Source organism: Mobula hypostoma, chromosome 2, assembly GCF_963921235.1.
Source record: "Mobula hypostoma chromosome 2, sMobHyp1.1, whole genome shotgun sequence".
NCBI lineage: Eukaryota > Metazoa > Chordata > Chondrichthyes > Myliobatiformes > Myliobatidae > Mobula > Mobula hypostoma.
The window spans coordinates 24,043,690-24,069,885 of NC_086098.1; the positions used below are offsets into that span (position 1 = coordinate 24,043,690).

General features: G+C 42.4%; 1 long non-coding RNA gene and 1 other non-coding gene across 2 annotated transcripts; one reads left to right on the forward strand and one right to left on the reverse strand.

Moving 5' to 3' along the window:
- Positions 1–6,588: 6,588 nt before the first annotated feature.
- On the reverse strand, positions 6,589–6,660 carry trnae-cuc (transfer RNA glutamic acid (anticodon CUC)). Its single transcript has one exon. It is a non-coding gene; the product is annotated as a tRNA-Glu (tRNA).
- Positions 6,661–7,217: 557 nt separating this feature from the next.
- LOC134358375 (uncharacterized) lies at positions 7,218–14,116 on the forward strand. Its single transcript, XR_010020869.1, has 3 exons — positions 7,218–7,243; positions 9,639–9,736; positions 14,091–14,116. It is a non-coding gene; the product is annotated as an uncharacterized LOC134358375 (long non-coding RNA).
- The last annotated feature ends 12,080 nt before the right edge of the window (positions 14,117–26,196 follow it).

The following is a 26,196-nucleotide window of genomic DNA, read 5'->3' on the forward strand; positions in this document are numbered from 1 at the left end:
CTCCAAGTTGGCTGCCAAGGTTATAAGAGTCATACTTCTTGGCTGCAGATACAATTTAGCTGCTTGTTGACATAAGGCTTGGTGATTAGCCCTTAGCTTGTTACCTGGTTCCTGAATACTTGTCTGTTTTTTAGAAACATAGAAACATAGAAAATAGCTGCAGGAGTAGGCCATTCGGCCCTTTGAGCCCGCACCGCCATTCAGTACGATCATGACTGATCATCCAACTCAGAACCCTGTACCTGCCTTCTCTACATACCCCCTGATCCCTTTAGCCACAAGGGCCATATCTAACTCCCTCTTAAATATAGCCAATGAACTGGCCTCAACTGTTTCCTGTGGCAGAGAATTCCACAGATTCACCACTCTCTGTGTGAAGAAGTTTTTCCTCATCTCGGTCCTAAAAGGCTTCCCCTTTATCCTCAAACTGTGACCCCTTGTTCTGGACTTCCCGAACATCGGGAACAATCTTCCTACATCTAGCCTGTCCAATCCCTTTAGAATTTTATATATTTCAATAAGATCCCCCCTCAATCTTCTAAATTCCAGAGAGTATAAGCCTAGCCGATCCAGTCTTTCATCATATGAAAGTCCTGCCATCCCAGGAATCAATCTGGTGAACCTTCTTTGTACTCCCTCTATGGCAAGAATGTCTTTCCTCAGATTAGGGGACCAAAACTGCACACAATACTCCAGGTGTGGTCTCACCAAGGCTTTGTACAACTGCAGTAGTACCTCCCTGCTCCTGTACTCGAATCCTCTTGCTATGAATGCCAGCATACCATTCGCCTTTTTCACCGCCTGCTGTACCTGCATGCCCACTTTCAACGACTGGTGTACAATGACACCCAGGTCTCATTGCACCTCCCCTTTTCCTAATCGGCCACCATTCAGGTAATAATCTGTTTTCCTGTTCTTGCCACCAAAGTGGATAACCTCACATTTATCCACATTAAATTGCACCTGCCATGAATTTGCCCACTCACCCAACCTATCCAACTCACCCTGCATCCTCTTAGCATCCTCCTCACAGCTAACACTGCTGCCCAGCTTTGTGTCATCCGCCAACTTGGAGATGCAGCATTTAATTCCCTCATCTAAGTCATTAATATATATTGTAAACAACTGGGGTCCCAGCACTGAGCCTTGCGGTACCCCACTCATCACTGCCTGCCATTCTGAAAAGGTCCCGTTTATTCCCACTCTTTGCTTCCTGTCTGCCAACCAATTCTCTATCCACATCAATACCATACTCCCAGTACCGTGTGCTTTAAGTTTCCGCACTAATCTCCTGTGTGGGACCTTGTCAAAAGCCTTTTGAAAATCCAAATATACCACATCCACTGGTTCCCCCCTATCCACACTACTAGTTACACCCTCAGAAAATTCTATGAGATTCGTCAGACATGATTTTCCTTTCACAAATCCATGCTGACTTCGTCTGATGATTTCACCGCTTTCCAAATGTACTGTTATCACATCTTTGATAACTGACTCTAGCATTTTCCCCACCACCAATACCAGGCTAACCGGTCTTACTGGTTTTCTTTGATTTCCATATGCAGAGCTGGTTTTCAAAGCATTAGAGTTTAACCTTGGTTTTCTGTAGTCTCCAGCTGGCCAAGGATTCAGGTCCCTGAATAATGAAAATGGGATTATAAACATCACAGGAATACCTCTTGCCAGTTATAGCAACAATGGGTTGCCCAGAAAGTTATGCTGCAGCTTTATAAAACTCTACTTAGGCCACCCCTGGGGTATTGCATGCAGTTCTGGTTGCCCCATTATAGGAAGGATGTTGAGGCTTTGGAGAGAGTGCAGAATAGGTTTACTAGGATTCTGCATGGATTTGAGGGCACGTGCTACAACAAGAGGTTGGACAACCTTGGGTTGTTTCCTCTGGAGCGGCAGGGCCTGACAGGTAGTCTGATAGAGGTTTATATGATTATGAGAGGCATGGATAGAGGTAGACAGACAATATCTTTTTCTCAGGGTTAAAATGTCTAATACCAGAGGGCATGCATTTAAGGTGAGGGGGGCAATTTCAAAGGAGATGTGAGGGGGAAGTTTTTTGTGGTGGGTGCGTGGAATGCAGTGCCTGGGGTGGTGCAAGAACCAGAAACATTTGGTACTTTTAAGAGATATTTAGATGGGCATATGAATGTGAGGAAACTGGAAAGAGACAGACATTGTGTAGACAGAAGAGATTAGTTTAGTTGGCCATATGATTACTGGCACAACATTATGGGCCTTAAGGCCTGTTCCCATGCCGTACTGTTCCATATTCTAAGGAATGGAACCGCTTTTGCTCTTAACTGGCAAGGAATGTACTGCTTGCTCAATGGGAATTAAACTACCTGTTACTAAATTTCAATGCATTGGATGCTCTCTGCTCTCAAAGTAGACCTCCAGGTTAATTATAGAAATACTGCAATGTTTTTAAAGTATTTTAGGTGCAATCAGCTAAATTATGTGAAATCAAAACAGTAAATGTGTAACATTATTTATATTCTTGACCTCTGACATAAATTTGATTTTATTCAAATAAAAAGTAAACACTTTCATTTTTGAAACAATGACATATCAAAATGTCATATAGAATTTTCATCAGCAACTTAAATTTCTCCCTTCTAGTGTCATATCCATAAACAATGTGTTTTAAAATGATTAAGTAATTAAGGAAATCATGAAACACCACATTGCACTGTCTAATAAAAGTATTCACTCTCTTTACAGCAGATTCTGTGTGATGTTTAAATCTCATTTACAGTATAAAGGCATCAACATTTTGAAGGGAGCCTACATCCAGTGCAATGACTGTGGTCCACCTGACAGCAGTCCCTAGGACTTGGGATGATTTTTTTGAAGCTCCACTTCTGGTTCTAATGTGGGTGATGAATGAGAACTCAGAGAACCTACTGCAACTGGGACAAAGGGTGCTTGACAGTAGGTTCTCAATATCATCCCAAGAGGTCTGTGAAAGTTGTGGTGAAGCAAGGCTTAATACAATGTCCAGCTAAGGATAGATTGCAGATAGATTGTAGACAGCCCAGGCAAGAAAGGTCTTTGAAGAGCATTGTTTCCCTTTGCACAGCAGATTCTGGAGCCATTTTGTCTTCCTTACTGTAGAGGAGATAAGAATATATTGTAACTGAGGATGCTGTAACACACACACACAAGCTAAGGGACAATTACTTTGCTAACTTCAAAGAGTCATCAGTTGTTCCACTTGTAGTTTCTGTATTGTGGATGGTGATTGATCCTGCAAGTAAGGAATTCAAACATACACATAGTCATAGTCATAGTCATACTTTATTGATCCCAGGGGAAATTGGTTAAGTTTACCAAATGGTCAATACCTATAACTCTGTATAAAAGTGGTATTTCTCTGTTCGGAATTCAGGACAGTGTGGTGACGGGCTATGCTGTTCTCCTTGTGCACAAGTGAAATAAAGTATGATTGAGTAATGAGTGTGAGCTTTCAGAGTCCAGTTAATTTTTAGTGACAGTTCCTTAACTCCATTCTGATTAGTCATGCTCCAGGGAGACAACAAGTCAATGGAAATGCAGTTATTTCCTTTGTCCATCAGGTAAGCCACTGCTGTGACAGAGCGTGGAGTGGTGTCTTGCTCAGAGGTCTGGTGTTGCCACAGAAACAACAGGACCCATCCATCAGAGTTAATGTAGTGTTGATGGACAAATAAACTCTTCTTCGGTTTCCGGACAGGTACAGATATCAATTTTAACCAACATTTCAATGACAACCTTTCCCATCTTCATCAGGGATGATGCCTAGGCATGTCTAGTCGGGTGGTATATATATGTCCCCATTGTCCATCCCTCCTGACTGGTTAGTCCTCATCCAATCAGGTTTGCGCTGTCCCACTTTGTTTACAATTGAGTTCCAGTTCTTAAATAGAGTGAGACCAACTTCTTTGTTAAAATCCTTTTTCTCTAGTTTTATTTCAATGGCTTCCTGCACCATGCAGTCCCAAAAGCCATTGGCATGGCACAGTAGTTGGGGCACACTGTGGAAACCCTCATCAAGAAGCACTGGAGGTGAATCTGTTTGGGTTACCTGGAGAAATTGGCAGTAGTGGAACATTGCATTTGCAGTGGCCATAGGATTGACTTCAACAGCATAAAACTATTATGTTGCGCCAATAGCCTTTGGGACCGACGGGTGAAGGTGACCCTCTTCACCTCTGATCCTTTGATGAGGACTGGCTCATGGATCTCTGTTTTCTTCCTCCTGAAGCCATTAATCAGCCCCTTCATCTTGCTGACATTGAGTGAGAGGTTGTTGTTATGGCACCTCTCAGCCAGATTTTCAATCTCCCTCCTACATTCTGATTTCATAAGTGTAGTGTAAAGTGAGTAGAGCAGGGGGCTAAGCACACAGCCTTGTGCTGCCCCTGTGCTGAAGGATATTGTGAAGAAAATGTTGTTGCCAATCCAAATTGTTGCCACATTTGAACTTTCATAATCAGGACTGCAACTACTCGTAGATAATGACAGCAACCTATGCAATCGTCATTGGAACACTCCTCCCCTTCACAAATGGCAGTGTCACAAAGGCAGGGGCATTGGGAGCAAGGGTGGACCCAAACGCAAGACACATCTTGTTAGGTTACTTAGATTTAGTTTATTGTTCGATACCAGGAGAGCTAGGCAGGAGCAGGAAATAGCTAACTGGACAAGGACTGAGGACTACGACTAGGCTGGGACCAAGGGTCTGGGCTAGGACTCAGAATTGGCTCCCAGAACTAGAGGAGACATGAAGAGGCTAGGGTATGGACTCCAAGCCCGAGACCAGTACCTGGGTCTTGCCTCGGGCTCGGACCCCAGAACCAGGCATGGACATGACATGGGCTATGGAGAGGAGGAACATGGAAAACAAAGCCTTGGTCTCGGGAGAGCAGGTACATGGAACCATAGACACATACAGCGAACACAGAGTCAGGACTCCTCCTTGGGTACAGGACATAGGGCCGGGACTCATGACCCCCCACGGGGCAACAGCAAGACGGCCTGACTTACCCCACAGAGGCAAGGACAACACAAGACAAGACCAACACAAATGAACACCAGACAGTACCTATCTAGCTCCGGTGATGGAACTAGACCAAAGTGCAGGCAGGGGCTGCAGACAAGGGCTAGAGGCGAGAGGGGCAGAGAAGGGATTCAGACAAGGGGGTAGGACAGGAATCACAGACCGCCAGGGCCAGGACTTGACTCAGAACTGGGAAGCCACCAGGCCCAGGACTTGACTTGATGCTTGGATGCCGCCAGGGAAAGGACTTGACTTGGAGCCTCCGGGTAGTGGCGAGCTCTCGACTCGGCCCGGGAACAGTAGACAGCGGTTCTTGATTCCCTCCGGCGGATTAACTGATGGACCCAGACAACAAGAATTTGTAGCAGCTTGCTTTAGCGGAGTAACTTGACAGGGTTGTTCCGGTAAAGAAAGGCGAATTACCGGCACTCACTTCGGGCGAAGACAAGGCTTGCTCCGGCCAGATGACATTGGCACACCGTACCTTGGTGACCTTGCAGACGCGCCCACACCGAATGGCTGAAAGCCGGAAACTATAAACGACCGGTGCAGTCGAGTGTTAATTGCCTCTAATCACCAAAGTGGAGGGACACGGAAAAACAGGGAATCAACGGTCCGGATCGTAACATAAACAAGCTAAATTTAAAGGGACCCCGATCCGGACCATGACAGGCAGGTCTGTTGTGCTTCTCTGGAGGTATTGGCCAGAGAGCAGACACTGATGTTGGACCAATATCAATATCAATATCAATATGCTGATGTTGGATCAATAACATCCTCAACACTGCGGCTGTAATTATACTCGTGCCACTGCAGCAAGATCAAACAGTTGACCCATTGCGGGCAGAGAAGAGATTGTGTGGAGTATCTTCAAGAGCAAAGTATAGCTATCCTTTATGACTCTCTTTATAAAAATTAACATTGAATAAAAAAACAAATATTCAGGAGTTCAGGTCGCAAGTTTGCTTGGATCTTCAAATGACCTTTATCCGTTATTTGGTCGGCTAGTTCACTGGATCTCAGTGAATGAATCACTTTTTAATTAAAACTATCAAAATGTCTCCCCCAATACCTTTTTTTTCCAACATATTATTTAGTGAGTGCATAGCTTTACAAATATAGCTTAAAATATACAGTTCAGTTTTTTAAAATAAGAGCATGACACCTCACATAAAGAGGAAGATATGACCAACTTTAAAAAAGAGATTTTTGAAGGAATTACGTTCAAAATTGATAATGTGAGCAGAAGACAAATTGCGAATTGAGAAAAAAACAGAAGTCCAAGCTCCAGAAGAGCTTACCAAGTGAATAATTGCTTGTTAGATATCATTTGCATTTTAGATTCTGTCTTTTCAGCATATTATTAAAAGCAGCTTAATACAACGTTTTCTGTGGTGATGATTTTCCTAGTAATTATATGAGAAACAAATCATTTGTTTCTATTTATAACCATTTAAAAATCTTTTAGCCTGAATGTAATTTACGTGACCAACTCAATACTAATAGTCGTAATCAGAGAGTAAGCAAAAGCGCATTTCCCTGACCGGGAATCGAACCCGGGCCGCGGCGGTGAGAGCGCCGAATCCTAACCACTAGACCACCAGGGAAGTTGATAACATTTGCATTCAGAAATTATATGAAGTTGAAAGCAGCGTCTATAATTTATATGGTTTGCACAGTAATTCTTAAATCGGCTTCAGAATCTGCAGACACGCTTTTATGTAGCATCGTTCCGTGAATTTCCAGGACGCTAACTACAAGTCTACTCCATTTCGGCTTTCTCGCCCACTTCTCTAATTAACTGTGAACTTGGAGCTTTGATACAAGATTCCTGAGAACCGAATGAAACCCCTTGTACTTAACATAGAATCAGAATGTGAACAATTGTAACTTTTTGTTTTTAATTGTCGTTTTATCTTTTTCCTGCTCTCCTCTCCACTCTTGTTTCAGATCCGATGCAAGGTATTTGACTTGTCAAATTTTAAATCCTGTCTCCTTCTGATTCATGTTATGTTTTACCAGGTATTAATATATTACATGTTAATTTTATTTCACAGTATACGATATAAATACTGTCCTTTCATATTGAAAAATACCAATTCGATCGCAAAAGACCATAGTTGGGAGCTTAATATCAAAGGATCTACTTTGTATCGAAAGGAAGGCATCGGCGGTGGTGTGGCTCTGTTGGTAAGAGATGGAATTACATCTTTAGAAAGCGGTGATACAGGGTCAGAGAATATTGAATCTTTGTGAGTGGAGTTAAGAAATTGCAAGGGTAATAAAAACATTATGGGAACCATATATAGGCCTCCAAATAGTAGCCAAGAAATGGGGTTGAGATTGCAAAGGGAGCTGGAAAAGGCATGTAATGAGTCCTCACTTGGAGTACTGTGGGCAGTTTTGGTCTCCTTATTTAAGAAAGGATGTGCTGACGTTGGAGAGGGTATAGAGAAGATTCACTAGAATGATTCCAGGAATGAGAGGGTTAATAGAATAGTACAGCACAGTACAGGCCCTTCGGCCCACAATGTTGTGCCGGCCCTCAAACCCTGCCTCCCATATAAGCCCCCACCTTAGATTCCTCCATATACCTGTCTAGTAGTCTCTTAAACTTCACTAGTGTATCTGCCTCCACCACTGTCTCAGGCAGTACATTCCACGCACCAACCACTCTCTGAGTAAAAAACCTTCCTCTAATATCCCCCTTGAACTTCCCACCCCTTACCTTAAAGCCATGTCCTCTTGTATTGAGCAGTGGTGCCCTGGGGAAGAGGCGCTGGCTATCCACTCTATCTATTCCTCTTATTATCTTGTACACCTCTACATGTCTCCTCTCATCTTCCTTCTCTCCAAAGAGTAAAGCCCTTGCTCCCTTCACTGACTTCAGTTCAGTGTTTAACATCCCTCATCTCTGTCCTCGTTAGGACTCAACACATCTCTCTCTAACTGAACCTTGGACCTCTTGATGGAAAGACTTCAGTCAGTTTGAGTTGGCAGCAACAGCTCAAGCTCCATCACACTGAGCACCTGTGTCCCCCCCAGGGCTGTGAGCCAAGCCCACCGCTCCTCATGTTACTAACTCATGACTGCACTGCCAGATCCAGCTCAAACCACCTCAGCAAGTTCACAGTGGTTGGCTTCATCAGCAACAATGATGGGTTGGCCTGAGAACAACGACCTGATATTTAACGTGGACAAGACAAAAGAGATGATTGTGGACTTCAGGAAGGTGCAGAATGACCACTCTCCCTTTCACATCAATGGTTCTACCGTGGAGAGAGTAAAGAGCACAAAGTTCCTTGGTGTGTATATAAACGGACAATCTAACCTGGACCGACACCTCTTCATTAGTCAAGAAGGCATAGCAGCATCTACACTTTCCGAGAAGATTGAGGCATGCAAGACTCCCCACCCCCATTCTTACAACCCACAGGACCAGCATCTGGCTCCATTGTGTGGTACAGAAGTTGCAAGGCATCAGACCACAAGATCCTATATAGAATAGTGAAAACTGCTGAGAGGTTCACCGGGATCTCCCTCAGCCCTATTTGTGACGGTTACCGGGAGCATTGTATATGAAGAGTCCAGAGTATTTGCTGAGGCTCCCCACCACCTGACTCACTATCTCCTTGACCCACTACCATCAGAAAAGAGGTACAGGAGCACCAAAACTAGATCTGCAAGATTGGGTAACAGCTTCTTCCCTCAGGCATGAGACTAATGAACACCCGTAAATAGGACACCAACTTGTTTACTGTGACTACTGTTTACTGTTTACCTGTGCTGCACACTACATGCACTTCGAGTTACATTTTATTAACTTATTTGTGGTAACATTTTGTTTCATGTGCTGTGTGTGATATGTTTTGTGGGTGAACTGTGGTCCAGAAGAACGTTGTCTCATTTGGGTTGTATACATGTACAGTCAGATGACAATGAACTTGTACTTGAAGTTAAGAAACTGCTGATCTCCTGGGATTTTTACACACAACGTTCTCTAGAGTTTACAGAGAATGGTGCGAAAACAAAAATGCAATGAGCAGCAGTTCTATGGGTGACAACACCTTGTTAATGAGTGAGGTCAGAGCAGAAGGCCAGACTGATTCAAGCTGACAGCAACCCAGATAACCACACATTACAACAGTGCTGTGTAGAAGAGCATCTCGGAATACACAACACGTCAAACCTTGAAGTGGATGGACTGCAGCAGCAGAAGATCATGAACATTCACTCAGTGGCCACTTTGTTAGGTACAGGAGGTAACTACTAAAACAGCCACTGAATGTAAACTGCATATGTTCTAAATCTTCTCATAGTTACCCTGCTGGAGACTCCAGGCCATATTTCTTCCAAACCCACAGCTATTTAAGTAGCGTTCATAATGTAAACAGTAGATGATTTACTTGATAGTTTTTTTTTTGAATTACAGAAAACTGGATTGTGAAGTTGTAAAGTCACTGAATTAAATTTGCAACAGGATAGCTTGTTAGAATAAACTCTTTTGCCTCACGTGGTTTTGAGTGTTAAAATCTATGCATCAATTTGTTGGAAAGCGAAACTTTATGTTATTTTATTTAAACAGCAGTTTTCTTCATGGCTGTTGGTTGATTCGACTCGAACATATTAAAATTAAGGAACACAATCTGCTGGAAGAACTCAGAGGGTTGAGCCACATTGGAGGTAGGAAAGAAACTGTTGCCATTTTGGCTCAAAACGACTGGGCATTGCTCCAGATTCCAGCATCCGCAATCTCTAGCATCCCTATATTAACATTAAGAATTGGAGACAAAGGTGACAGCAGATGTTGAAATCTGGAGTAAAACTGGAAGAACTCAGTGGGTTAAGCACTATATGTGGAGAGAAGTGAAAGGTGCAGTGTCTCGACTCAAAACGGCACAAACGACACAAGCTATGATTTGCAGAGGGCTATTTCAAGGGCAAAGAGACAATTTTGCAAAGGTTGGAGGCGATATCAGATGCATGACAACTCTGGCAGGGACTGCAAGACATTATTTCCTACAAAGCGAAACCCAATAGCATGAATGGCAGCAATGCTTCACTACCAGATGAACTCAACGACCTCTATGCACACTTTGAAAGGGAGAACACAACTACAGCTGTGAGGATCCCCGCTGCACCTGATGACCCTGTGATCTCTGTCATGGGCCAGATTACACCATTATCATATCTTCTCAAGTCCTTGTGTTCAGTGTTGCTGGTTAATAATTATAACAATAGTAAGACATCTCCACGGTCTGACCAGACTAGATGTCGACAAGGAAGTGTCGAACACCTGGCTCAGAGTTGGAGACCTCTTCCCAGAAACAGAAAGGTTCTTTGTGGTCACACAGGACCAGGTGGTTAACACAAAAACTGGTCAAAAATACAGAGTAAAAGACCAACAAATTCAAGATGATAAATGTAGAAAATTCTGAGAAAAAACAGAAACAATCCAACACATTACTGTATCTTGTGCCAGTTTAACTCAACCGATTACTTACACAGGCACAATTCAGTGGCAAACATCATTCATTAAAACCTTGCTTTAAAATACAAATTCATAAATGAAATCACACCATACTATAAATACACGCCTGATCCAGTTTTAGAGTCAGAATACCACAACTTATATTATGGCTGATCAGTTATCACAGATAGTACAATCCATAATAACCGTCTGGATGTAATAATACAGGATAAGCAAGTAAGATCAACTTATTTAATAGATATAGCCATTCCAAACACATGTAACTCATAGAAATCAATAAGTGAAAAATACCAGGAATATGCTGAATTAAAAGAGGAAATTGAAAGACTTAGGAACATGAACAAGATATACTGTATATTGTCCCGATAATAATATCTACAATTGTGGTCATCCCAAAGGCACTACACAATAGCATTTACCAATGAGGGCTACACAGTAATACCTCTATAAATTTTCACAAAGCCACAATACTAAGCACCACTAGAACTGTCTGAAAGTTTCTAGCAATTGAGAAATACGCGTGCCTGGCTGTGCCTTTACCACGGGTTTTACCAGCCTGAAAGCTGAGAAAATATAAATAATAAGAATAATAACTCTATTTATATAGCACATTTCATACATTAAGATGCAGGCTTAAAATGCTTGACATAGAATGTAAAGATAAATCAATATAGTCATAAAAATGAGACAGAATTGAAAATTGTAAGTTAAGACAAACGTTACACAGAAATGTAATCAGATATACCAAATTATATAAACGTAATCAACATCAACAGGCATTAAGTAAGCTGGTCAAATTAAAGAAGTAGGTTTTTAGAAGTGTGTTGAAATGTTCCACAGTGCTAAGCTGGCGTATCTCAGTCGGTTGAGTCTTCCAGATCTTTGGTGTACAAGAGCAGAAGGCCGCATCACTTGCTTGTACATGCTTGGTGCTAGGAACACTTAGCAAACCAGTATTCATGTTTGAATGTAATTATGTCTGGGGATATTGTTCTGAGTAAAAATGCTGATGTTATTTAACTCCTGTGAATTTGAAAGACTTTGTGAATACAACATTGGTTTTATATTTTGATTGCCTTATAGTGCCTTCTGTGAATAGCCTAGGTGTCAGGGCATACAAGAGCACAAGTCAATAGGAGCAGGAATCACCAGACCATTCAAACCTGCCCTGCCATTCAATATAGTTCAAGACCATTCAACAGCTTTGACCAGCAGCCAATCCGGACATCGGAAGTTTTGAGAGGATTAAAAACTGCCCAAGAACAAAAGGCAGCAGTGGGTCAGTACAGTGATAAAGAGCATTGGCCAGTGACCAGTCAGTGTTTGGAAGTGATTAGCAAATTAAAGGAAGGCAGAGGCAATGACAGACGCCATCATCATAACAGCTGTCATCTGAATGGACACAGATTGGAGACCTTGAAGCTTCAGCTCTTCAAAGCTTCAATGAAGAGAGGCTTCATTCAGCTTGGGACAGTAGGGATGACAGGCAGGATAGTGGAATGCTCCTCTTGCAGGATGTGGGAAGACAGGGAGACCTCCAGTGTCCTTGACAACTACAAATGCAACAAGTTGTGATGTTGTGGCCATTACTGAGACTTGGATGGTACAGGGGCAGGAATGGTTACTTCGAATGCCAGGCTGTAGATGTTTCAGAAGGGACAGAGAGTGAGGCAAAACAGGAGGGGGCATGGCACTGTTGATCAGAGATAGTGAGACGGCTGCAGAAAAGGAGGAAGACATGGAGGGATTGTCTATGGAGTCTCTGTGGATGGAAGTTAGGAAGATGAAGGGGTAAAGAACTCTACTGGGTGTTTTATAGACCACCCAATAGCAACAGGGACATCAAGGAGCAGAAAGGGAGACAGATTCTGGAAAGGTGAAATAATAACAGGGTTGTCGTGGTGGGAGATTTTAACTTCCCAAATATCGATTGGCATGTCCCCAGAGCGAAGGGTTTTAGATGGGGTGGAGTTTGTTAGGTGGGTTCAAGAAGGTTTCTTGACACAATATGTAGATAAGCCTACAAGAGGAGAGGCTGTACTTGATCTGGTATTGGGAAATGAACCAGGTCAGGTGTCAGATCTCTCAGTGGGAGAGTATTTTGGAGAGAGTGATCACAATTCTATTTCCTTTACCATAGTACTGGAGAGGGATAGGAACAGACAAGTTAGGAAAGCATTTAATTGGAGTAAGGGGAAATATCAGGTTATCAGGCAAAAATTTGGAAGCATAAACTGGGAACAGGTATTCTCAGGGAAACGTGGCAAATGTTCAGGGCATATTTGCATGGCGTTCTGCATAGGTACATTCCAATGAAACAGGGAAAGACTGGTAGGGTACAGGAACCATGGTGTACAAAGACTGTTGTAAATCCAGTCAAGAAGAAAAGAAGAGTTTACAAAAGGTTCAAAAAACTAGGTAATGATAGAGACCTAGAAGATTATAAGGCTAGCAGGAAATACCTTAAGAAAGAAATTACGAGAGCCAGAAGAGGCTATGAGAAAGCCTTGGTGGACAGGATTTAGTATGATTTTAGCTTCCTAAACCTTAGGTACGCTTCCTTTTCCCTCCTGACAAAATTTAGGATGTCTTGGGTCATCCAGGGTTCCCTTACTTTAACTTTTTCACCCTTATTCCTAAAACAATACCTAAAACAATGAAAACCAGGGATGCTGAGCTGTCAGTCCCGTCCCTTACATAACCAGATCTCTGTAATGCTCAAAACGTCATAACTCCATGCATTGACCCAGGCTCTAAATTTATCCTCCTTATCTCATACTCCTAGTATTGAAATAACCATATTTCTGCCCATCAGTCCCACCACGTCTATTAGCCTGCCCTTCACTGGCCTTCATTTCAGTCTTGCCTGTAATATCACCTTGTAGCTCGTATGCCCTGCCATTCTAGTTTAAACCTTCTTGAGCAGCTCCAGCAAGCCTCCTGTTGAGGTTATCGGTTCCTCTCCATTTCAGATGCAAACTGCCTTGATTGCACAGGTCCCATCTACTCCAGAAGAGAGCCATAAACATGAAACCTTCCCTCCTACACCAGCTCCTTAGCCACATATTAAACTGCACTATGTATCAATTTCTCACCTCACTAGCACTACTAACTCTGAAATTGCAGCTCTGGAAGTCCAGTTTTTCAAAATTTTACCTAGCTCCTTAAAATCCCTTTGCAGGATCTCACGCATGGTCCCACCTGTGGACTATGACCTCTGGCTGCTCACCATCCTCTCTCAGAATGTCTTGTACCAACTATGTCTTCACCCCTTCGTATTGAGTCCCCGATCACTATATCTCTGTCTGACTTCATCCATCCCTTCTTTGCCTCAGAGCCTGCCCAGTTCTGGTTCTGTCTTTTTATGGTCCTGTATCTTAATGTCTGTTTACTTCCGTTACAATTATAAATAAACCTTCCATTAAATAGTGCCTTTTATGTTGTTTTATCTCTAAATTAGCTTTTAGACTGTAGTGTCATGAAGCCATTCAACAATAAACTCTGATAAGCAATAGGACAGCTAATTATTTTTACTTGTATTGTTAGATCACTCACACCAACTTAAGAGAAAGACAACTCAGATTCCTAGGACACTTCATGCGAAAAGATGAACTAGAAAAACTCATACTCTCTGGAAAGATCGAGGGGAGCAAACCTAGAGGAAGACCTCCACTTATGTACATCAAAAGCCTAGCCAGGTGGCTACACATCGAGGAAATGGAAGTCATCCAAAGAACGAGGGATAGATCTATATGGAAAACCACGGTCACCAACGTCCGCATCGGATATGGTACATAGACAGACAGACAGACATTGTTTTTTTTAAGTGCAGTGATTTTGGATAAAGGACACTCCGCTCTCCTTTGTGTGCTGCCATTGGATCTCATAACCATATACATAAGCTGCAAGGCTACTTCTGTAAATACAGCATCCTCTCTGCTGTACAAGTGTACTAGCCTGAATAATGTACATACACATTGTGCTTGAGTCATAGAACTTCCTACTTTATTACAAGCTGAACAAAATTTAGAATCAAAGACTGGTATTAAATCGGTACTGTGAGGTGGCATGTTAGAGTAGCAGTTAGCATAACCAGCGACCCGAGTTCAATTCCTGCTGCAGTCCTGTAAAGATTTATACATTCTCCCCGTAACTGCGTGGGTTTCTCCGGGTGCTCCAACTTCCTCCCACATGCCCAAGATGTACAGGTTAGTAGGTTAATTGGTCGTGTGGGAGTAATTGGGTGGTGCAAGCTCATTGGGCAGAAGGGCCTGTTACTGTGCGGTTTCTCTAAATAAAAAAAAGATGTTCTGTGGCTGATTGCACCTAAGGCAATTGATTCAAAGTGCTATTCAGTTACTCAACTGTTCTACTCTTTTCCCATAGCCCCGTAACATTTTCCCATAAGACACAGGAGAAGAATTAGGCCATTGCGTCCACTCTGCCATTCCATCATGGTTGATTTATTATCCCTCTCAATCCCATTCTCCTGCCTCCTCTCCATAACCTTTGACGCTCTTACTAATCAAGAACCTATCACCCCTCCGCTTTAAATCACAAACAAGAGAAAATCTGCAGATGCTGGAAATCCGAGAAACACACACAAAATGCTGGAGGAACTCAGGCAGCCAGACATCATCGATGGGAAAAAAGTACAGTCAACGTCAGAAAGTACAGGACCCTACCGAAGGGTTTCACACCGAAACTTCGACTGTACTTTTTCCCATAGATGTTGCCTGGCCTGCAGAGTTCCTGCAGCATTTTGTGTGTGAACCTCCACTTTAAATATACTCAATGCCTTGGCCTCCACAGCCGTCTGTGGCAATGAATTCCACAGATTCCCCATCCTCTAGCCCTTGAAGTATTTGTCCAATTCCTTTCTATTACTATCAAACCTGCTTCCACCACCATTTCAGACAGTGCATTCATTTCATAATAACTTGTTGTATATTTTTTCCCTGACATCATCTCTGGTTCTCTTATCAATGACCTTAAGTCAGAGTTCTCTGCTTACTGGAGTAACAAGCAATCTTTTGGAAGTAATCAGCAGATTGAAGAGCATCTGTGGAAGAAAACAAATTGTCGAGGTTTCTGGTCTTGATACAAGCTTCAACTCAAAACTTCGGCAGTTCCTTTCATCCACAGATACTGCTCGACCTGCTGAGATTTTCCAGCTGATTAATGCTCCATATTCCAGCATTTGAAATATCCTATGTCTGTTCTGTTGAATGAACTTTTTGACATTAACATGACACAGATGGAGGGCTTTCACCCCGTTGTGTCCATGTCAACTCCTAACAGAGCAACCCTATCAGTCTCATTACACCTTTCCTTATTTCCCCTACCACCCTGCAACTTATTCTCTCTCACGTCCCTCAATTCTCCTTTCAGTCCTTCTGCCACATACTTGCAGTATGGGGAAATTTAACCTACCAGAACATCTCTGAGATGTAGGAGGAAACCAGAGGGCCCAGTAGAAACTTTTCTAGGTAAACTCAACACAGACAGCAGCCAAGTTCAGGACTGAACTACGACCCTGAAACATGAGGTACAATGTTAACAGTTATGTACAGCATTGCAATATCAGAACATTCTTTATTTTAAACACCTCTATCAGATTTTGCCAATCTTATTACAAAGTCCAAAGTATATTTGTTATTGAAATATGTATACTATATCAGTCATCCCACCCTGCAAAAACTCATTTTAGGGAGGTAGCACCACCATTTCAGGGAGGTAGGACCCCCACCACCACCCCCGCAACCCCATATCCCCCCTCCCTGGTTGACCTCCAAGGGTGTATGTAATACTTTGAGGGAGGCTGAAACTCCTGAAGACAGGTGGCAGATCAACTGATGATCCCACTGGTGATAGCACAGGACAGTTAACATCTTAGTCCATGTGTATTCTGTAACTGTTTAGTGATTTTGTCTAATCTGTAAACCAAGTTGGGTATATGCAGAAAATGTGACATTAAAATATGTACTTATTATACTATCATGTTTATTCTATTACAACTTTAAGCAAGTCTACAGGGAGTTTGGCCTCATCACGTAGGACATCAATAGAGTAGCTCCTTAGCAGCGAGTCAGCTAGTTTAAATAACGTTAGCTATGCTAATGAACGAATGACACCTGTTAAACTCACCTCAACATGTCTTTTAAATTTTAACCCACCATGGGCAATAGAAAAGTCACTATGGCAAACAGTGCAGCGAGCAACACTGTCATTATTTTTGAGCAACACACACAAATTGCTGGTGGAACGCAGCAGGCCAGACAGCATCCATAGGAAGAAGCATAGTCGATGTTTCGGGCTGAGACCCTTCGTCAGGACCAACTGAAAGAAGAGATAGTAAGAGATGTGAAAGTGGGAGGGGGAGGGGGAGATCCAAAATGATAGGAGAATGGAGGAGAATGGGGGAGGGATGAAGCCAAGAGCTGGAAAGTTGATTGGCAAAAGGGATACAAGGCTGGAGAAGGGAGAGGATCATGGGACGGGAGGAGAGGAGCACCAGAGGAAGATGGAGAGCAGGCAAGGAGTTATTGTGAGAGGGACAGAGAGAGAGAAAAGAGAGAGAGAGGAAAAAAAGGCTGGATGGATGGATGGATGGATAAATAAATAAGGGATGGGGTACGAAGGGGAGGAGGGGCATTAATGGAAGTTAGAGAAGTCACTGTTCATGCTGTCAGGTTGGAGGTTACCCGGACGGAATATAAGGTGTTGTTCCTCCAACCTGAGTGTGGCTTCATCTTGACAGTAGAGGAGGTCGTGGATAGACATATCAGAATGGGAATGGGACGTGGAATTAAAATGTGTGGCCACTGGGAGATCCTGCTTTTTCTGGTGGACAGAGCGTAGATGTTCAGCAAAGCAGTCTCCCAGTCTGCGTCGGGTCTCGCCAATATATAAAAGGCCACATCGGGAGCACCGGACGCAGTATATCACCCCAGCCGACTCACAGGTGAAATGTCGCCTCACCTGGAAGGACTGTCTGGGGCCCTGAATAGTAGTGAGGGAGGAAATGTAAGGGCATGTGTAGCACTTGTTCCACTTACAAGGATAAGTGCCGGGAGGGAGATCGGTGGGGAGGGATGGGGGGGGACGAATGGACAAGGGAGTCACGTAGGGACCAATCCCTGCGGAAAGCAGAGAGAGGGCGGGAGGGAAACATATGCTTGGTGGTGGGATCCCGTTGGAGGTGGTGGAAGTTACGGAGAATTTTATATTGGACCCGGAGGCTGATGGGGTGGTAGGTGAGGACAAGGGGAACCCTATCCCTAGTGGGGTGGCGGGAGGATCGAGTGAGAGCAGATATATGTGAAATAGGAGAGATGCGTTTGACAGCAGAGTTGATGGTGGAGGAAGAGAAGCCCCTTTCTTTAAAAAAGGAAGACATCTCCTTCGTCCTGGAATGAAAGGCCTCATCCTGAGAGCAGATGCTTTCCAGCTCTTAGCTCTATCCCTCCCCCTCCTGTCTTCTCCTATCATTTCAGATCTCCTCCTCCCCCTCCCACTTTCAAATCTCTAACTATCTCTTCTTTCAGTTAGTCCTGACGCAGGGTCTCGGCCCGAAAGGTCGACTGTGCTTCTTCCTATGGATGCTGTCTGGCCTGTTGCGTTCCACCAGCATTTTGTGTGTGTTGCTTGAATTTCCAGCATCTGCAGATTTCCTTGTGCTTGCATTATTTTTGAGGTCGACTGTAAAGCCCGCCACAGAGAAAACTGATAGGTCTACTTAGCATGAAGAGAGACCAATCAGGGTGCTCGCTCTCGCTCTCCCTCTCCCTCTCAAAATAATCAATTTTCGGGATATTGTATATAATTTCCAGGCGTCAGGGAGCCGCTATCAATATGCGGGAGACTCCCAGAACTTCCGGGAGAGGTGGGATGTCTGCTATATACAACTTTGAGATTCGTCTCCTTACAGGCAGCCACAAAACAAAAAAACCCGACAGAAACCATTAAAAAAGAAGTCTGTCAAACACCCAAGTTGCAGAGAAAAAAATAAATTGTGCAAACAATAAAAATAAGCAAATAACATTCTGAACAGAAGTTCAGAAAGGCGAGTCCGCAGCCACAAAGTCAGTCACAGCCTGTCCAGGAGCCCGTTAGTTGCAGGCCACAGCCTCAGATCAGCACAGAGACGAAAAACCCTGAATACCGACCCTAATACCCTGACCTTTTCAATTTGGCTCAGCACTTAGATCGGCCACGCAGTGGGTTGTTCCTCGCTCTAGATCCAGGCCCTGCCACTTTGATACACTCTCAGGCCCAGGATCCACCACCTTGATTTGGCTCGTACCCGGCCTTTCCATTCTGGCTCGGTGCTTAAATCATTCAAACATCAGCCCAGGCCCCGCTGCCTCCAAACTGCCTCACCCTCCACTCACCTCACCTAATCCCCTCCAAGTCTGCTCCAGGCTCATTCCCTGCCCTCAAGAGGCCAGTTAGTCCTTGCAGAATCAGAATCTGAATAACTTTGTAAAGAAAAAGGTCCAGAATAGAAATAACTTTCTGCGGAATCCATCATGCATGTTATGTAATATATAAACAGCACCTTGAAAGTTTCTTGAAATTCACCTTTTGTTCTAAATATTCTCTTTCCATTTCATAGAACCATGGAACATTACAGCACAGAAACAGGCCTTTTAGCCCTTCTTGGCTGTGCGGAACCATTTTTCTGCCAAGTCCCACTGACCTGCACCTAGACCATATCCTTCCACACACCTCTCATCCATGTGTACCTGTCCAAGTTTTTCTTAAATGTTAAAAGTGAGCTCGCATTTACCACTTTATCTGGCAGATCATTCCACACTCCAACCACTCTCTGTGTGAAGAAGCTCCCCCTAATGTTTTCTTTAAACTTTTCCCCCTTCGCGCTTCACCCATGTCCTCTGTTTTTTTTCTCCCCTTGCCTCAGTAGAAAAAGCCTGCTTGCATTCACTCTATCTATACCCATCATAATTTTATATACCTCTATCAAATCTCCCCTCATTCTTCTACGCTCCAGGGAATAAAGTCCTAACCTATTCAACCTTTCTCTGTCACTGAGTTTCTCAAGTCCTGGCAACATCCTTGTAAACTTTCTCTGCATTCTTTCAACCTTAGTAATAACCTTCCTGTAACTTGGACTTTCCTATACAAAAGTAAGGCGTTGGCTGCTGAGAAGTGTTATCAGCAGTTTGGTAATTCCGCCTATAATAACATTGGCAGATGATGCGATTGATATGTTTTGCTAATGAACTTGCAGAACATGATTTATTGCCTGTTCCCTGGCCATTCCTGGTGGGTATTTTAATGTCAATGGCAGGCATTTCAGCCAATGTAACAGCTGCTGTGTTTGGTATGAAATATCAGCTTTTCTTTTATTACGACTGAAGTTTGCCCTTATTACTTATTTAGGTCTCCTGAAAGATGAGATAAAGCTTGCCAAAATAATTACACTGCTTGGAGAGTAATGCAGTGTGGGTGGAAATGAAAGTTTCTTCTTCTGATAATTTGAAAGGAGTAGGTTTAAAATGAGTTGCTGATTTGTTTAGTAGTCTCCCACTCCCCAGCATATTACACCCGCTGTTCAAAACTGCTTCCGGTTACAGGGAAGAAAAATATATTTTATTACTTTAGGCTCATAATGGGAAAACTTCTTGTGGCCATTTAATTCTCACTCAGAGAAGCTTTGGATAATTAGCGACAGCCATCGTGGATTGGTTAAGCAGCAGTGTATATCTTGATTTTGAAGGGTGGTCAGATGGACAATTGCCTCTGAAGACCACCAACATGAAAGCAGAAGTCAGTCCGGAAGAAGATGGCGCCAGCAAACAACCGACCAAGGGAACATCCTTCAGATTGTTTACGAAACTGCCTCTGTCGCTTCTTTTACATCTCTTTCTTTCAAATGTGGTTCTGCTACCACCAGAGCCTGTGATCTACATTTTGGCGGTGTGTTTTCAGGCCAATTAAGTGATCTGGCACCTTGCTGGCTCCAAGAATCTCTCTTTCTCTCCCTCTCGCTCACTTTTCCCAGAGGAAGTTCCATGGATTCAAATGGTCTCTCTCTCCCTTGATGCTGTTGGAGGATGGTGCCGGAGTCCTGGGTCTTGGGCAAGCTTTAATTGATGCAGTTTGTGAATTGGACTCTGTAGTTCATGTTATGATGTGTTTCTGGTATCTCCTTTTTTTGTTGTCATTTTGTGCGATTTTGATCAGGGTGGCCTGCAGATAATGAATGACACAGCACTAGATGAAGTGAACTGAGTTAAACTGAATATGCCTCGACTCTTTCGAAGGCTTTGTGGGTTAGTGTTTTATATTCTGTGTTTGTCATTTTGCTGTTTGTGCAATTTCTTCCTCTGTGTGTGTGTGTGTGTGTGTGTGTGTTGATTTATGTGTGTCTTTGAATGGGTTAGAACCTTAGAACACTACAGCACGGAAAACAGGCCATTTGGCCCTTCTAGTCTGTGCCGAAACATTAGTCCGTTAGTCCCATTAACCTGCATCCAGTCCATAACCCTCCAGACCTCTCCCATCTCTGTGCTTTTCTTTGTTTCATGGCTGTCTGTGGGAAGATGAATCTCAGAGTTGTATACCGCATACATACTATAATAATAAATGTATTTTGAATCTTTTGAATCTGAATTTTCCCGGTTCTTTCATTCAAACCACACTCAGAGAACAATCAACCTCCTTCAATATGCCCAACGTTTGTTGGGTTAGACCCAGCACAGGTTATTCAGCTGCTTTCTGTTCAACGGACAGGAATGGCTCTGTGTGAGTTTCAAGTAATTTACTTTTTAAAATTTAATGAAATAAATTTTAAAGTGTTCAATTGTTAAATCAATATGTACTTTGTGTTTTAGATGTTTTCTAATGTTAGAACCTTTTAACTTCTTTCAATTTTTAGAAGTTGTGTTATTATTTTTAATAGCCTTTTAACTACTTTTCCATGTTTGTGAATGTCACAGAAATTCATGGAGATACAAAGCCTTTTGATGGTTTTAAAAATGGATAAGCGAACAAGGTTAAACTAGCTGTCAAGCTATTCTACATTCAATAAATTTAATCAAATGATCATCTTTTAAAGCATACATTCTTTCAATTACCAAATATTCATATGGAAAGTTAAGTTGCAGATAAAACTCATTTATTCATTTGGGAAAATGTAATTGTTCTTTTCGTGTTGGCCCTTCAGGATACAGTTTCCTTCTTCCTTACCATCATCACATTACTTCACCCAGTGTCATAAGGTTTCACACTCTTGGGTTTACAGAGTCTCATTGCAAATGTAGTAGTACATTAAAGAAATTCCATCTGCTCCACTAAAATCCACAGTGTGTCACAGATGGCCTGCAGGAAGGAGATGCCACTGCACGGGCGGGGGGGGGGGGGGAGCAGCTGTCAATACGGGCAGCTGATTGCTCACAATGGTGGGTCAATGGATCCACCAAAATGACTCATGGGCTCATGGGCCTTCTGCTGAACACCAAGGAGCTAAGGACAAATTAGAACACACACAAATTGCTGGAGGATCTCAGCAAGTCATGCATTATCTATGGAGGGGAATGAATGGTCACCATGGATAAAGCCCTCCTCACCATTGAACACATCTACACAGCGTGCCATCGTCAGGGGCCCCACTACCCAGGCCATGCTCTCTTCTCGCTGCTTCCATTGGGAAGAAGGTACAGGTGCCTCAGGACTCATACCACCAGGTTCAGGAACAGTTATACCCATCAAGCTCTTGAGCCAGAGGGGATAATTTTACTTAGCTTCACTCGCCCCATCCCTGAACCGTTCATTGAACTGTGGACATTTTCAAGGACTCTTCATCTCATGTCCTTGATATTTATTTATTATTATTTTTATCTCTTTTGTACTTGCACAGTTCGTTGTGCTTTTCACAAAGGGTGTTTGTCATGTTGGGTGTGGTCTTTCATTGATTCTATTGTGTTTCTTGGATTTTCTTTGTATGCCCGCAAGAAAACGAATCTCAGGGTTGTATATGGTGCAATAAGTGTTTAAATTTGAAAGTAAATTTATTAGCAAACACTTCAGGACTGGAAAGGAAGGGGGCAGAATAAGAAGCAGTGAGGAGGAGAAAGGAGTACAAATGTTCACAATAGATAGATTGTATCTTGATTAACCTGATTGTGCTCTTTGACTGAACCAACAAGGTTTCACAAACTGGAGAAAATGTGTAGATGCTGGAAATGCATTTTGGTGGAAGAAATAAACAGGCAGACTATTATTTAGATGGGATGAGAATTCAAAATGCAGAGATGTAAAGAGACTTGGGAGTCCTTGGGCAGGATACCCTACAGGTTAACCTCCAGGTTGAGTCGGTGGTGAAGAAGGCGAATGCAACGTTGGCATTCATTTCTAGAGGTATAGAATATAAGAGCAAGGATGTGATGTTGAGGCTCCTTAAGGCATTCCTGAGACCACACTTGGAGTATTGTGTGCAGTTTTGGGCTCTTTATTTTAGAAAGGATATACAGACATTGGAGAGGGTTCATAGAAGATTCACAAGAATGATTCCAGGAATGAAAGGGTTACCATATGAGGAACATCTGGCAGCTCTTGGGCTGTATTCATTCCCTGGAGTTCAGGAGAATGAGGGGGGAATCTCATAGAAGCATTCCGAACGTTAAAAGGCCTGAACAGATTAGATATGGCGAAGGTATTTCACATGGTAGGGGAGACTAGGACAAGAGGGCATGACTTTAGGATTGAAGGGCGTCCATTTAGAACAGAGATGCAGAGAAATTACTTAGTCAGAGGGTAGTAAATCTGTGGAATTTGTTGCCACAAGAAGCTGTGGGGGCCAAATCATTGGGTGCAGTTAAGGCAGAGATAGATAGGTTCTTGATTAGCCAGGGCATCAAAGGATATGGAGAGAAGGCAAGGGAGTGGGGATGAATTGGAAGAATTGGATTAGCCAATGATTGATTGGCAGAGCAGACTCAATGGGCCAAATGACCTACTTCCGCTCATATATCTTATGGTCGAAATCCAAGCAACACAAACGAAATGCTGGAGGAACTCAGCAGGCCAGGCAGCATCTATGGCAAAGAATACAGTCGATGTTTCGGACCAAGACCCTTTATCAGGACTGAAGGGTTTTGTGTATGTTCATTAAATGTAAGACCATCCTTTAAAACTATCAGCTAAAATAAAAATACTAAATTGAAAAAAGTAGGTTTCAAGGAAAGTTTTCACTTTGCTTGTTGAGGTGGATACATTTAAAATATTTTCTTGCTTTTTTCACTGAACAAGAAATAAAGTATTGAATTGTAAAACTATTGTATTCTTTGCTTGTGGCACGATGAGTTTTATACCAGTAGAAACAGACCATAATGAAAACTCCAAGACGCCTAACAGCAATTGCTAGAAACAGCTTAGGAAATTGGCTCAGCATTATTGAAACCAAGATTTGTTTCAATTTAACAAGAAATCTTTCCGGTCCAAAGACATATTTCATTGTCAGGAAAACTGTTGCAGAATAATGCCCATACTGCCAATATGTCAATCACCAGCTAACATAGCCTATAATGAAGTTTGGAGAGGAGAACTTTCTGTTTAAAATTAGGTAAATATTTATTTATTTATATGGTGATCCAGAGCAGAAAAAGCCCTACTGGTCTGACAAATTACATTGACCAGCATTCCACTGAGTTAACCATCGCCTAATCACAGGACAATTTACAATGACCAATTAACCTACTAACCAGTAGATCTTTGGAATCTGAGAGGAAACTGGAGCACCCAGTTCATGAGGAGAATGTAAAACTCTCTACAGATGGTGCTGGAATTGAACTCTGAACTCAACAGTTTCTAAGATAGTCAAACCACTCCATCTGGCATCAACAATCATTCTACAGTCAAAATACTTAGATCACATTTCTACCTCATTCTGATGCTTGGTCTGAACAAAAACTGAACCTCTTGACCATGTCTGCATGCTTGTATGCATTGAGTTGCTGCCACATGATTGGTTGATTAGATATTTGCCTTAATGAGCAGGTGTAGAAGTGTTCCCAGCGAAGCGGCTACTGAGTGTATATTTTATGCCTAATGTTATTGCTACAAAAATTCACAAGTTATCTCATGCTTGGGGAGCCACTGTTATAACTTCCTGTTGTTTCAAAGAACTCTATCAGATTAATCAAGATACAATTTGTCTTAAACCTTTAGCTCATCACAAATCTGTAATCCTTTTTTTGAGAGCAATTGTGGTACATTGGGCAATCCAGAGTTGTACTGTTTGCTTTACTGCACCCACTGCGGATTGTTGTTTGCAATACTTTTAGATGAGACATAGCCTTCAACCCAGCACCTTGAAGAGCAGAAAGAAACTTGCAAATATTTATTCTTTTGACAAACATTAGATTCAGATCAGTTTATATATTGTCATGTACATCAAAGGACTATGAAATTCCTTGTTCACTTGAAGCTCACAGAATAAGCAGTATACATGGTAATAATAAATTCGACTGTGAATACAACAATGAGCTCAAAACAACTGGATTGCGCAAAGATAGAACTGCAATCTGAAGTCTTGCAAAAAGACATGTTGAAGTTTTGCCTCATTTGCGCAGTTACAGGCCGGTTTACAATATCCCTACATCTGGTTTTTTTAGATATTTACAAATTTTAGATTATGTTAGGAAATATATACCTAACTTTGAAGTTTTAGACAAACATGAGTTCCTGGAGGCAATAAATAAATTTGATCCTGTTACTCATAGTGCGGTATCCTATTTTTATCAGATCCTACGTAACGGAGCTCGGGTGAATACCGCAGGTCTTAAACAGGCATGGGTGGATGAATTGGGTATAGAACTGACAGAGGAGGTCTTGGATGAGTGTTTAAAGAGTATACATGATTGTTCGGTCAACGTCAGACACAGACTTATACAGTTTAAAACAATACATAGACTCCATTATTCCAAAGAAAAGTTGCACAGTTTCTACCCTGATGTTTCACCAGTTTGTAATAGATGTAAATCTGTGAACAGTAACTTGTCACATTCATTCTGGTCATGTTGTAAGCTTTACGCATACTGGAAAAGTATTTTTCACTGTTTCTCTGAGGCTTTCGGGAAGTGGTGAGAACCAGACCCGCACATAGCCATCCTTGGAGCAACAAGCTCCCTATCTTCAGCCAATATGTATGAAAAAATGGCTGTATTGTTTGGAATGGTGATTGCTAAGAAGTTATGCTGCAAATGTGGAAAATGGACTCCGTGCCTACGTAAAATCTGTGGCTGAGTGAACTGGCAAATACTTTACATTTGGAGAGACTGAGACTGAGAAAGTAATGAGGACAGAGGGGACATCTTTGAAAGGATATGGGGCCCTGTATTGGACTTTCTTATGGGGTGAGGACTGAGGTTTTTTGGTGCGGTGCACCTCTGCTGTGTATATTTACTTTTGCCTTTATATTTTTCTCCCTTTTGCTGCTCAATATTTAATTTGATTTTGTTAAGGTCGTGGTTTTGTGGATGTGCTGTTTTTTTTGTTTGTAATTTAAAAAAAAGAAAATATTAATAAAATGCTGAAGTGACAATAACCAGGGGAGGAAAAATTAAGAGTCCAGTGATGTGGCAGCACCACTGGGAAGGGAATGCGAAAGAGATGATTGATTTGTCTT